Source organism: Prinia subflava, chromosome 11 (assembly GCF_021018805.1).
Source record: "Prinia subflava isolate CZ2003 ecotype Zambia chromosome 11, Cam_Psub_1.2, whole genome shotgun sequence".
In the NCBI taxonomy this organism is placed as follows: Eukaryota; Metazoa; Chordata; class Aves; order Passeriformes; family Cisticolidae; genus Prinia; species Prinia subflava.
In genome coordinates, this window is record NC_086257.1 from 2,739,091 (window position 1) to 2,753,448 (window position 14,358).

The window sequence follows — 14,358 nt, forward strand, 5'->3', positions numbered from 1 at the left end:
TTTTTGTTAAGTTTCTCAGATGTGTTTTGTGCTCTGGTTCCTGCTCCCAGAAATGTGTGTGGCCATGCTGGAAATGTCTGTGTAAAGTGCAGAGTCATCCTCTTGGATAACTCCATCCTCCATCCGTGGCTCCACACACAGCTCCAGTATCACCTAGCCCTAAATCCAAGGTCTGGATTGAGCCCATTTTGGTATCAGGATTGCTGGATTTGTATCCCTCGGTTTCATGAGGGGGAATGTGTGGTGTAAGTGAGAACTGGAAGATGTGAAGCTGTCTCCTGTCAGGGAAGGATCTGAGCACTGAGTCCTCCTCCTCCGCCCCTCCTGGGAAGCGATTGCTGCTGGCTGTTGAGTGTGAGGGGGGCTCTGCTCTGCTGGTAGAGGAAGGCAGAGGGCTGCAGGGGCAGAGCCTGTGCTGATGCTCCCCAAGGCCTCTCCCTGGTCCTTCCGAGGAGGAATGCCTTTTCCCTGTGTCCCTGACCCAACACGGGTGGGAGATACCCTCAGCTGGGGCACCTGTGACTGTACCCGGGGCAGCCTGGTGCTCGGTGAACTTGGCAGTCCAGCAGCAAAAGTTAAATTCATAAAGGCATGGTTAGGGCTCTGCAGAGCTGAACAGAGGATTTCTGACTGCAGAGATTCGGAGATTTGCAGTGACTCAGGCCCACGGAGGCGTTGGCAGAGGGAGCCGAGTCCTTTAGACTTTCTGGCTGCAGGATTCTGCCAGGAATCGCAAGGCAGCGTTCCACAGAGGCTGCTCCTGCTGGGCTCCGGGCAGAGCCAGGGCTGCAGCGCCAGGGCTGCATCCCCCGTCCCGCACCTGTTGAGCTCGGTGCGGGGAGGCCGCCGAGCCCTCACCTGAGCGGGGCCCGCCCGCGCAGGGCATGTCCTGCCGGCAGGGCTGGCCCGTGCTGCCGGCAGGGCTGGCCCGTGCTGCCGGCACACTCTCGGTGCGGTGGGAGGATTTCCAAGCAGCCCCTAATCCCCGCTGGCCCTCCTTCAGAGGCTGCGCGCCCGCGGCCGCGCCGGCGTTGCCAGGGCCCGGTGTATCCTGGAGACGCGCGCAGCGAATCGCGGCGCCGCTCTCTGGGAGGCCGCAGCGCCCGGATTGCGGAGCTCGCACACCGAGCCGTGTCCTCCTCCTCCGGAGCGATGGCGACGGCTCCGCGGGCACGGGGGAACCGCGGGCGTCTGCTGCCAGGCTCGCCCTGAGCTGAGGGGGCGTCTAGCACACGTGCCGTGGCCGTGCCGAACCAGACCTGTGCTGCTGAGAGCTGCAAACAGCTTTTGCTCACAGCCCTCTGCCCCATCCTGCCCTGGCAGGCACTTAAGCTTTTTTGTTCCTTTATTTTTTATTTTATTTTTCCGTGGGGGCTGAAGCCATGGCAAAGGTCCCCGACAGGAGCAGGCACAAATGGAGCGTGCTTCACACTTTCCTCCGCTGCAACATGAACCCGGAGACCCAGCGGGTGGTGGTCTTTGTCATCCTGCTCTTCCTCATCATCGTCAACGTGGTGCTGATGTTTCTTTTGGCATTTCACTGAAGGAGGACTGCCGTGTGTGCTGTGGTGCACGGGGGGTTCCAGGACTGGCCAACAAACCAGCAGGTCAGCTTGTCGTTGTCTGCTCTGGTCTGCCTGTCTGCTGTGGCTGTGTGTCTCAGAGCATCCCTCCCGTGTTTTTAATCATCAGCTCCTTCCCCACCCCGCTCCCCTCGCTCTCCCGCTGTCAGCACTCGTGCCGTGCGCTTTGGATCCCAGGTAAACACGGCAAAGGCAGCGCGGTGCCGGAGCCAGCCTGCCTGATGGGGACCGCTCTCGGTGGCGCTGACCAGCCGCGCTTCCTGGCCGTGCCCGTTCCGTGCCCGCAGCGCTGCTCAGCCCCGGAGCAGCCCCCGGTGCTGCTGCTGTGTTTGCAGAGGGACAGGCACCCCTAAGGAGCCTTTACACCAGGAGCAGCTCCACGTAAACACCTGCTGTCAAAGCTGAAGCCTTAACGCCTCCTCTGCTGCTGCTCTGTCACCGTGAGCGCTGTGCTGTGCCACGAGCAATGCCCAATTAGCCAGAGAGATTGATTACCAGAGTCCATCAGGAATTCAGGCTGAATGAACGCTGCAGCAGCGTGGACGGAGCGTTTGCTGGCTTTCATCCCATGTCCTCTATGATACCTCAGTGCTTATCAGCTCTGAGTATCAAAATGGCTGGCAGGGGCTCTGCCCAGGACCCTGGCCGCAGGCCGGGCACGGGGCAGCCGTGCCCAGCGGGGCAGCGGCCCCAGGAGCGCCCCTGGGGAGGGGCAGCAGGGCAGGGCGGCCGGGCAGCCTGCCCCAGACAGGCCTGCTCTCCTCTGTGACACTCCCTGCACGCCACAGCGCTGCCACGCTGGCACTGGCACCCAACGGAGCAACCCTCGACTGGATGGCACCGGAGGAGACCCATCCCTGCAGGGAGACGGACTGCAAAGGAAGCCACAGTGCACTGCTCTTAATGACACTGCTTGCTTTTGTGCAGAAGAGGCAAGCCCTTAGAATTCAGCAGGATCCTTCCTTTTGTGTGTTAGGTAATCCGCGATTTAAGTACAACTTTCACAAGGGCAGTGTGTTTGCTGGCACTAATGGTTGAGGCCACTGCAGTTCTTTCAGAGCTGAATATTTATGGCTCCTGGAGTCTGATCTGGTGTTGAGAAAGGCTGGATGGTGGTGTTGTCTCTGTCATCATGAGTGATGTACTCTGTATCAGTTATTTATGTGACTGTGTAATACGTTAGTGTCATACAAAACCACGTCACTTTAGCACGCAAAGAATGGAATTTGTACCCGTGGAGCTCCTTCCTGTTGCACCTGGGGTGCAGAAACTTCTTTTCCCTGAGAGAGGACTCTCTTTTGCACTTCTGAGTGTGGGGCAGCAGCAGGCCCCAGCTCCCTGCAATTCTCTGGGAATCTCTTATGCAGATGAACAGTTTTAAGTTGTTAAAAATTTCAAACTAGGCTATAAATTCTATCGTCTGGCCATTGTGATAAACAGCCACCAAAACCATCCAGTCTATGTTGTTTTCTGAAGTTACTATTGAAAAGAAAAACTAACCACAGCTCACAACTTGGCTTTCAAACAGATCTGTTTTCTCTTGCCTCTAAACTTTACCTGAGGTCTTAGTTTCAGTAGGAGTCAGAACTGAATGGCATAAGGTGGAAAAAGGATTGTTTCTTGGGAAGGACAAGTGAATGGTGGGAATGCATACCTCGGTCTTTAGATGACATGTGAGGGACCACAGTATGTCTTTGGGTCGTTGGTGTCAGTGACAGAAAGCTTTTGGTAGCTGCCTGTGAGAGCAAACCCTGTGCAAGGCTTGAGCAGGTTCTGAAAGTGCTTGAGGTGCAGAAGCTCCCACCTCGTGTCCGTGGGAGCAGTGGGAGGCCTCAGCATCGTGGCAGCCCTGCAGTGAGTTTGGGCTGTCAGTGATTGCTGCAGTGCCTGCTCAGTATCCTGAAATACTGCAAAACCCCTGATGGTAGATGGGAGGAGCAGGGCCTCCCAGGGCCTGCATGCACGTGGAGCTCTCCAGAGCTGGAGATGGGCTCCATCCACAGTGCCAGGGTTTGGCTCAGCATGTGGGAGCCATGTGGGCAGCTGGGCACAGCTCTGCCAGCCCCCAGCGAGCCTGGCTTCACCAAGTGACTCCTGCTCTTGTTTGGCTCCGTGCCATGGCCCTGAAATGCTCCTTGGGTGGCTTTTGTCACTGATCTGGAGACTGCAGCTTCCTGTTCCACTCTGCTTAGGAAAGGACTTCAGGGAGGTTTTCCAGGAACTTCTTTTTATTAAGTGTCCTGGTTAGCATGGAGCTGGTGTTGTGGGGATGAAGTAATTCACCCTCTGCTGCTGCTGCATGTTCAGTGTGTGGATGCCTCATTCCTGCTGCTTGCTGGAGGGCTCTGCCTGGTTGGGAGTATCAAAGCTGGCAGTGCTGTGAGTTTGGGCAGCCTGTGCCCCTGGGTACAGCACTGCCAAGCTGCACTCCTCTGGGGAGCACTGCAGTTGCTGATGGAAGGGGCCCAAGCTTTCCCCAGCTCCAGGAGCTTTCCTGCTCACTGCTCGAGAACTAAAGACAAGAATTGTTTCTTTCAAGGGCTGTGGGGAGTGCAGGACAGTGAGGGAGAAAAGTGTATTACAAAAAGGGTAATGTGCCCTCTGGTGAAATTGCCTTCCTCTTCCATTCTTGAGGCAATTTGCATTACTCCTGCTTAGAACAATTTTGTACCAGAACAGTTGGGAGCAAAAAAAGTAGAATTGTTCTTGCATTTAAAAATTCTGATCAGAAAATTATCAGGATTACAGAGAACCCTTTGGAAATATGTGCTTCAACGCTGCCCGCCACAGGTGTCAACTTGGGTTGCTAGGAGCCTGGGAACACTTTTCAACTTATTATTTAATGTTTGGTGAATTTTAATTTCCTCTTTCCAATGCTTGGCTAGATTCTTGATACCTGACTAATCCTGAAGCACCTGTGCAAAGCTTTGTTGTGGGGCAGAGTTTTTCTCCGTGCTCAGCCTCCCCTCCAGCTGTACATTCAGCTGGAAGCTGCAGTTGACAAGTGTTATTCAGTCTGCTGTTGGTTGTGACTCATTCAATCCTGCCTCACATCTTTTCTGTGCTGCAATGGCCAATAAAGCCCAGGGAAAAGAGAGCTGCTGAAGGATCCCTGAATCATGTGCAGGAGCTGTAGATGGTGAGGGAAAGAAGTGGGGAAGGAGAGCTCTGGGGGGAGGGAAGAGGCTCTGACCTTTCTGTTGGGTTTTTTGTTTGCTCTCGGTGGATTTATCTACCAGGAGAGCTGGGTGCTCTGTGGAAGGGCTGTGATCTCCCCACTGTCACCTGAGCAGCAGGGCCTGCCCTGGCACCAGGGCACAGCTCAGGGAGGGAGCAGCACTGCAGGGCAGGGGGGAAGGCAGCTGGGGAGCCCTGTCTCTCCTGCTCCCTGTGCTCCCTGTGCCCCGTGCTCCCTGTGCCTGCTGCTCCCTGTGCCCCCTGTTCCCTGTGCCCCCTGCTCCCTGTGCCCCCTGTGCCCGCTGTTCCCTGTGCCCGCAGCTCCTGCTGTGGAGCAGGGCATGGCATCCAGTCCTGCTGTGGCCACTGCACAGCTCCTCCTCCTCCTCCTCATCCCTGCTGTGCCCACATGCTTCCCGTGCCCTGAGGTGCTCCGAGAGACAGGGACAGGGATGTGCCCTGAGCCCTGCAGGGACAGGGATGTGCCATGTCCTGAGCCCTGCAGGGACAGGGACAGGGACAGGGATGTGCCATGTGCCATGCCCTGAGCCCTACAGGGACAGGGACAGGGATGTGCTGGCTCCTGAGCCCTGCAGGGACAGGGATGTGCTGACCCTTGAGCCCTGCAGGGACGGGGATGTGCTGTGCTCCCTGCGTGGGGCAAGTTCACCAGGACATTTAACAGGCAAGAGCTCTGCTACTGCTCTGCTTTGAGCCTTGTGAGAGCAAAGAGCATCTGTGAGCAGGAGCAAGACCAAGACATCATTTCCAAAGGGAGATCTGGGCTTTAGATTATATCTTTGCTTAATTTGTTCTCCCAGGCTAAATTCATCTCTGTGGTGATATGTGGTATCTGCTGTCTTTGTGATTTATTCTTGGAATCCAAGGCATGAGCTGGCCAGATAAGAAACACAGTAAGCACTTAGGATGATACCATCAGCAATTACTTTTAATTACTCCTTCCAGTGTTTTGATTTTAAATAAAATAAAAAAATTACAACAAAAGAAGCCACATTACACAGGTTAAAGAAAGATTTCTAGATGGAGAGTACTTGTTATTCATGCTGTGTCACTGGCCTTGTTAACTACAGAGTGTGCTGCAAACTGGAATAAAATTATTATATATAAATCTTTGTATGTGTTCTTCGGCCAGGGTTACTCCAGGCATGACTCTTGATGTCATACACAGAGCACCCACTCTGTGTCTGCATCTGGCAGTGGCAGAATTGGAACTCAAAGAGGTGATGTGGGCCTGTCTCCACCACAGTGGCTTTCCCTGTCCTGTTGTGTGCGTGCCAGCTTTCTGCATCTGTACTGATAAATGTGATAGCTCACCCGTGCTCAAAGAAAAATGTCTCCCAAAGTACCAAGAGGGTGTTGCTCAGCCTTTCAGCAGAGGAGTCAGCCAGGTGTGAGGGACCACAGAGAGGGAAATTCGGGAGTTTGCTCTCCCTTGGAACTACCCAGGAGACCTGGCCCTCTGGAACAAGGGCCTGGTACGGGGTTCTGGTCCCAGCCATCCTGCTGCAGCACAGAGGTCTTGTCCTGCCTTCCCCTTCCCCCTCCCTGCAGAGAGCCCCTAGCACAGCCCCTTCCAGCCTGCTTCTCCCTCTGGAGAGCACCATTTCACTCTGGACACCTGAATCTGTGCTGTCCCTTGGTGCCAGAGCAGGTAGAGCCTGTCCAGCTGGGGGAACAGGGGCTGCCTTCAGCCCCCTCTGTCCTTCCTGCTGCTGCTCCTGCTGGTCAAAGCCAGGGGACACAGGGCATGGAGCAAACAGCTCAGGGCCCACACCTCAAACTCTTGTGCTTGTGCAGTGCTGTGTTTGGGATATCAGCTCAGGAATGGGATCAGTTGTTGTCTCTGCTGAGCTGTGCTGGTTTGCAGTGGCCACAGTGCAGGGGCAGTACATGAATGTTCTTTGTGGGGCTACAGCTCCAGCAGGGCTCCACTGCTTGTGCTTGTTCTGAACTATGATCTGGTCTGTTCCTGGCATGTTGAGTATCTGCAGTGCTGTGGAAAATGTTATATGGAAATAAAAACACTGGATATAGGCATTGTGTGAATCCACTGGGATCTCTCCCAGCAGCAGCCCAACACAGCTTTCCTCACCTCACCAGATGAAATAGTTCCAGCAGGAGATTAGGAACAGACAGGCTGCTAAGGAGTCATGGCTTGGTATTTTTAGCGTCCCAGTTCACACTTGTAGTGCCCAGGAGCCAGCACTCGATATAATAAGCATAATCTAATTACGTAGTGAGAAGATTTGCACTGGATGCCAAGAGAGGAGTGCTGGGAATGGCAGGAGCCATCACACCCTGACCTACCAGAACGTGCTCAGCTGGAACTGAGCTGCCTCTGCAAAGCCCCTTTGTGCTGCTGGACAGGGTCGTGCAGGGAGTCAGGGTGCCAGGAGTGGTGCCCAGCACGGGGTGTGTGATTCCCTGTCTGGACCACAGCCCTGTCCTGCAGGAGGAGCAGCAGCTGCCTTGGTCTCCTGGACTTCGAGGACTTGTTTGCAATGTGGTCTTGGAAACAGAAATGTGGTTCTGGTTTGAGGCCTTAGCTTTGTTTTGGCCATTAAATGTCATCATCCAGATGATGTGGATGTGAGACAAGTGAAGAAAATGCATATATTCAAAAGCAGAATAGTACAGGGCCTCAGAAGATCCCAGGAAGCTGTTGCTTCCTGAACATCTTCTTTACTTAGCACAGGACACTTTCTATAGGAAAAGGTGTTTTTTTCAAGGTGTACATAACTTGAAGAACCTCCTGCAGGGACTATAAAGAAATGACTCATTTTTATATTTACAGATACTAAGCAAAAACAAAGGCTGAGGCAGCCTCCTTTGCCTGACAGTGAGACACTATCAAGGTCTTTTTTTGTTCTTCTCCTCTCTCTGTTATTCAGATTTTCCTCTGCCCCATTTTCAAACAATAGGACAAACAGCAATTCATAGTTCTGTGAAGAAAGGATGGAGCCCAGTGTGTGTACAATGGGAAAGAGATCGCCAGGAAGGCGGTGGGTGGTGGTGGCAGTGGTGGAACATATAAATTTTGTCACCAAAACCCTGCAGGGTTTCTCTCTCAGGAAAAAGTGAAGAAAGAAAACAGATACTAACCTGTGCATGGTTCTTTTGAGGCAGGGAGAACATCTCTGAGCCATGTCATGGAAACTGATAAACATTGTGTGTTGGCCCATCATGCCTGCCAGCACCCGCCAGTGTTGTACAGGCTTTGGCACATTCTAAGGCAAGGGAGATGTTTTCACAGGAGACAGGAGCAATAAAAATGATTTCACGTGGTGTTTGCAGTGTGTTCCATGGCAGTTAACTCATGCACACACATGAGAAGGAAAACCATAAACTGTGTTTTGGGCTTGATGCTGAGTTGGGATGATTCAGAAGGGTTTGTTAGCAATGCAATTTGTATCTGCTTTTAAGTGTTTTCTTTAACCTTATTTTTAAAACAAATTTAGATTAATCTGCCTTTGAGCTATAACTGATTCCATAACTTGCTGTTTCTTTTGGGGCAAGAGTCATCAGCAGGCAGAGATTACATGGTTCCTTTTCTTGTCCTTCTTCAAGGGGTCAGGATGCAGCTTTTATTCTCAACAAATCTGAATGTCAGGATAGCTACAGCTGGACTGGTTTGGATGCATTATCCTGGGGGATCTGTAGAGTATATTCCTCATTTGTGCAAAGAAATAATGATGAAAGAGAAAGCAAAAGAAGAGGTTGAGAGGAAAAATTCCAAAATTAAATCATGAGAGAAACACAGGAACCAGGAGCTGTCCTGCAGAGAGGGAGAAGGAGAGGAAATATCCCAAGGGAATGTGCTGGTGGGAATGCACAGAGGAAGGGTAGTCCTGCAGCTGCAGCAAGAGGAGAATGGGGAAGGCATAAATGACACAGAAATGTGTTAATGTAGCATTAAATAAAATTTTCTGATGAAAATAGTTCCTACTTGGGTGTCTGTGAAATGGCAGTGTAAAAAAGGTGCAACAGCAATCACTGTTAAACGTGTGAACAACCAAACAGAAACATCCTGGGCCATTTCCAATCCCAAAAAATGCAAAAATTGTGGTAACCAGCTTTGCTTCATCCTCTGCAGTGAGTGTAGACTTCAAAACTCTTGGTGAGCTGAAGTGGGAGTCAGGCAGTCTGACACAATTTTCATCTGCAGCCAGACTGGAACCAGAAACTGCAAACTTTAGATGTGTGAGCCTGAGGTCAGAGTCTTGTTCAGACCTGAGAGTTCAGTGCAGGGTTCAACCCCTTTCACCTTTCCAGAGTTTGAAACCAAAGGAAGGAGGAGAAGGGTACATGGACAATTTCCAGGTGCTGTTCTGGGGCTGTGTAGCTCAGGTGAGGAGTGAGGGGTGCCCCAGCTGCGACAGGAACGAGGAGTGGCTGAGCCAAAAGTTAGAGATGCTTAAACCACTTTTAAGCCTTAGAGTATTTCAAGCTCCTTAAGCCACTTTAAGGCTTTAGATGGGTTTAAAATGCTTAAAACACTGTAGGGCCTTAGATCAGTTTAAGCTGTTTAAGCTGATTTAGAGCTTTGGAATGATTCAAGTTTTCTGTCTTTAAGGAGGTTTTGAGGTCCTTTGAGCTCTTAAATTGTCAAGGGGGGTCTGGACATTTGGAGTGAGGATGTGGCATGTACCTGCTCCTGTAGGTATGGCCCTGAGCTGTGTGCAGGGACTGTCTCCCAGGCAGTACCTGGACAGCCAGGGGTCCCTGGCTACACTTCCATCCTCCTTTCTGAGAAAAGAAAAGCATGCCAGGAGTTAGACACCCATGTGTAGGGATGAATGGCTGCTCCAGATGTGTGCTCCTGGTGAGGGCTGCTCGGGTAGGATGGAGTGTGTGGGATCTGTTCTGTGGAATGTGTGGAAGTGCTGAGGAGTCCCAGCCAGGAGAGGAGCAGCCCTGCCCCAGGGGACATCCTCATGTCCCTGTAATTACTGTGTTGGCAACTGCTAATTTTCCACCTGAATGACAGTGTTGCTGTACCTCGTGGGATGTAGCTGTGCCTGCCAGGTTCACACTCTCAGGGCTTGCTCTTTTTAGAAGTATCTGTGGGTAATACAAATAGTCAGCATTCCTTTCCTTCTGTGCTTTTTACTGCCCTAATGTCCTAATGCTCTGTGAGATAAATGTTACCACCCTAATGCCCAGGTGTGCAGGGCAGCCAGTGACACTTTTACCTGTGCTTGGTGACTGCCCAGGAGCAGAGGCAAGTTTAAGGTCCTGGATGGGCTGTATCCAGACAGGATGTGTTTCAATACCCTTGAAGGACATACATTTGCTTAATCTTTTTTAAAATCACCTCTGTCTTTGGCTGTGGGGCTTCCTATGGCACAGCTTCAATATGCACCACAGGGACAAGGTCCTGCTTTTGTCCCAAGCTTCTTGCCTGGTGATTTCACTGGGCACCCAGCAGCCTGGATTAGAAACAGCCTTTGTGTGAGCCTTCAGCTCGTGGCCACCCTCCATCTACCTGTCTCTGCTGAGCTTCAAGGTCTGTTTAGCTTGTGCTGGCCTAGAAACTCTTCCCACATTTGATTCATGCTGCTCTTTGTGCCTTGCCTAGCTCTCCTCTCCCTTTCTGAGTCACTCCTGATATTTGGGCTCCTGACCCTGATGGGGAGGGCCAATGTTTTCTCAAATGGCCCTGCAGAGACCTTCCTGAGGAGCAGCTCATTTAGTCAGTCACTTGTGTTGGGAATGGTTTGTGTCACATTTGGCAGCATGGAATTTCTGTTGCCTTTTTGGCACCCTGTCACTCTGCGTTGTATCTACTTGTTTAGAAAGAATGAAAATACATTTCACTTATACCAGAAGATAAGTTAGTTATATACAGGAATTTCAATAAATGTCCTCTGGGAAATTGTTTGACAGGTTAAGATGGAAGCTGCTTTACAGCTTTTTTCTTCCTGTACATGCTACCAGCAACTGCAGTGTGCAGCTCTGAAATGTGACACAAAGACAATGTGTTGCAGAGTTACTGAGAGGCTTGGGAAGGGCTTTGCTCCTGGTTTTTCCTTTTGCCAAAAGTTAGGGATTTATTCCCCAAATTAGCAGTCTCCCTTGACAGACAGGCTGTGGGAGAGTGATGGTTGGAGTCCTGAGGGCACTGACAGGGTCGAGGTGGTTTGGGTGTCCTCCTCAGCTTCAGGTGACTGTCCCCACACCTTCTCAAGAACTTTCCTCAGTTATTGCAGCCAAAAGTAAAATGGTTGAAAGCGGTTTTCAAGTTGTTTCCTTTTGCTTTGTAATAATCAGCTCCCACATTTTGGGTGAGGAACTGGGAGGTTCTTGCATCTCTCTGGGGTCCAAAGGATCACATTCAATGGCACCCAGGGGACAGGCACCCCTGGCAGGCTTTCTCTCCACACAGAGTTCACCCAACATAAAGCCCAGCTCTGCCCCCTCCACTGCTTCCCCCCTCCTGCAGCGCTGGGTAAAGGGAGATCTCAAAGCCTCTCCTTGCCTGCTGCACAGGGGACCCTCCTCCTCCTCCTCCCATCTGTTTAAATCACGTCTGAGGGGGAATCAGGACTCAGATGATATAAATAAAAGGGAATAATGTAATTAATGCCAGTCAGAATGGTTTTGTGGAAAATAGTTCTTACCAAATAAATATGATGACAAATTTTGAATGTTTGGTAAATGGAGGCAGCTGTACTAGATGTCACATGAGGAGTTTAACTACAGGCACTGATTAAAAAAGCAGCACTGTGGAATATCAGTGTAGCACACTTAGCTGGATTAAGATCTTTGTTGACTGACATTTTAGATTTGTTAAGGAGAATCACTGTCAAATTAAAATATTTTGAATGGAGATCTGCAGTGCTTGGTGAATGCCTGAGAGCCCTCCACTGCCCTTAATCAGTCTCCAAAATCTGTGCTGAAAAATGTGCAGCTCGCAGTGCAGGCAAAAGGGCAGCAAAGGCCGGGGGCACGGCGTGTGTGGCAGTGCGTGTGGGCTGTGGATGGGGCAGTGACACGAGCTGCCCACGCGGGACACGCGCCCTGTCACACGGGCTGGGCTGGTGGCACTGCCAGCACGGGCACTGCAGCAGCAGGAGCACTGCAGGGCCTGCTCTGGCTGCACAGCTCTCTTGGGGCTCTGGCACCCTGCAGCCAGGCAGCAGCAATGCAGGCAGAGCCAGCCCAAATCCTGCCTGGCAGCGAGGGGAGACGGGAACCCCAGGGCTGGGTTAGCTCATGGTGCTGAGAGATGCTGAGATGGACCTTCCCTGGGGTGCCTGTCTCCCCACCAGGGGACACGCTCTGAAAGGCCAGTGCAGAGAACTCACCCATACTCACTGCCTGCTGCTCAGGTGGCAGAAACTCTGTGAGATAAATTTAATCTCTGTTGTCCCTCATTTGAAGTGAAGCTAAAGGTTTTGAGAAGAAGCAAGAGCAAGCTGTCAGGACAATTTCAAAACTGTCCCATGGGTTCAGCTCAAGGCAGAGGCCAATTTTGGCGTCTGCCCATGCTCAGAGAAAATAAGTATTTGTGTGAATGAAGCACAACTTTGGGGCATGTGTGCAAGTAATTTTTTTTCACTCCTCTGCTACACCTTGCATGAGAGAGGCAGAGGAGAACTGGAGCTGTGGGAGGGCTTTGCCTCTGGGGTCGGGACTGCTGCAGGGCTTGGATGTTTGGTGTGCTGGGCCAGCTCAGCTTCAGCCTGTCACACACAAGTTCAGGGTGTCAGGCAATGAGCACAGGCTTCATGGCAATCATTTTAGCTCACCACAAAAGGCTGGCTTCAGGTGCTCTTTGTGGAAAATTTTTAGGGTCACAGGGCTGAAAAATAAATTCCATTCTATTGGCCCCTTCTCCCTGATCTTTCCTTTTCCCAGTTCTTTTGCTGCTCCTGGGTTTATTTTTTAGCTCTGCATGATCCAGTGTACTTGGCATTGTCAAGAGAAAGTTATTCAAATTTTATTCAAATAGAAACGAGTAGCTCAAAGATAAAAATTTCCTAAAGGCATCTTCCTCCCTCCTTCTGCAAATTGCTGACATCTTTTATCTCTGTTAATATTGCCTGGAGGTCCTGTCCAAACAAGACCAGGACATGTAAGGTAATGATGTCAAGGTGTCCAGCCCGAGACAGACAGGGACAGAGGAGCTGCAGTGCCAACAAGCCCTGACACGCCAGGTCTGTTTGCCCAACGTAATGGACTCAATTTGGGGCAGCTCTGAGCAAGCCCTGGCGGGGTCTCCTCCTTGGCAGCCTCTGCAGACACTGCTCGGAGGGGCCAGGCATCGATCCTCCCCTCCATCTGTGCCACGGGAGGAGCTGCCCTGATGCCTTGGGAGTTCAGCTTTTGTGTTTTTCAAATCCTGCACTGCATTAGTGTGTAACTCCAAACTCCATACAGAATGTTAGCTACTGTCTTCACACTTGGGTCAGACACAACAATCCCTCTGGGCCTGGAACTCAAGGACACCCCACAGCCTCAGGCCCTGAAAGTGTAAAAAAAAGTGAACTGGGGGGAGCAAACTGGGGGTAAATGACTTCATTACCTGAAGCTGTAATGGGAGCATTAACCCCTGATATGGAAATGGACCAAACTTAGAATTGTCTGAAAAACTCGTGACCATCGTCCACCTTGGGTGCAGCCTCTGGGAGGATCTGAGTGCCCAAGGTGCATCTATTGAAGGCCTTTAATAAATACCCACTTTATTCTCTGAATCTTGTCCAGCCTCTGTTCTAGGGAGGCACTCCAAGGTATCAGCCCCAGTGCCTTCCCCAGTGCCTTCCCCTCCCTGCAGGAAGGGCTGGAGCAGGAGCCTGGGGCTGCTCTGGGCACACAGAAAGGCCAGGGCAGGAACAGAGCTGCCCTCGATTTTCAGACTCAAAGCATCTGAGCTAGTGCTGCCTTTGGGTTGCAAATGCAATGCTGCTGTCTAGAAAGTTAAATGTTTTTATAAACAAAGAAAAAAAGTTGATTTCTGGTTGTGTTCCCCACTGCCATCTGCAGGAGCTGGAGCAGCAGTGGTGTGGCTGCTTTGCATTCTCTCTCCTGACTTTTCTCTGCTGTCCACTCGTTTGAGCCTTTTCAAGAACATGTACTGAGTTGTTCTCGACATTACAAAGCCAGCACATAAATGTTGTTTCATATGGACATTACCAGTTGTTTTTCAAACCTTGCTTTAATTGCAAAGACCCAAGTGTGGTGAGCTGAGCGTTTTGAGCCAGGGGGTGTTTGGCAGGTGAGCATTCCCCTCTGCACGCTGGGCAGCTCCCTCAGCAGAGCCGGGTCATGGTGCCACCTCCAACAGGCTTTGCCCAAACCCATGCCCCTGCTGGTGTTTTACCCTTCCTGGGGTGGGAGAGCCCTGCCCCTCTGTCCCCACGGCAGCTTGTCCCCAGGGGAGGGTGGGGCAGTGCTCGGAGCCCAGCTGGGGCGGCTCTCCCTGCTGCAGGGACCTGTGGCACCGCAGGCGCTCCTGTGCCAGGGAGATGCCAGCCCTGGCTCTGAGCTGCCCAGCAGTGCCTGCCCTGGGAGAGGGGCTGGGTGTGCTGGGCATTGCTGTATCAGCCCAGGAGCTGGACTGGATACAGTGGAAAAC

The 14,358-nt window shown here is 51.7% G+C and overlaps 1 protein-coding gene across 4 annotated transcripts in view; it reads left to right on the forward strand.

Moving 5' to 3' along the window:
- The window catches only part of ARHGEF4 (Rho guanine nucleotide exchange factor 4), a 213,670-nt gene that overhangs the window by 182,741 nt on the left and 16,571 nt on the right, over positions 1 to 14,358 (forward strand). Inside the window, exon 1 of one of the 4 annotated variants that reach the window (XM_063407862.1) lies at positions 980 to 2,559. The exons of 2 other annotated variants lie outside the window; for them this stretch is intronic. The gene's annotated coding sequence lies outside the window, so the exon portion shown is untranslated. Of the gene's footprint in view, positions 1 to 979; positions 2,560 to 14,358 lie in introns of those variants that run through there. One more of the 4 variants, XM_063407863.1, reaches the window with a different exon arrangement.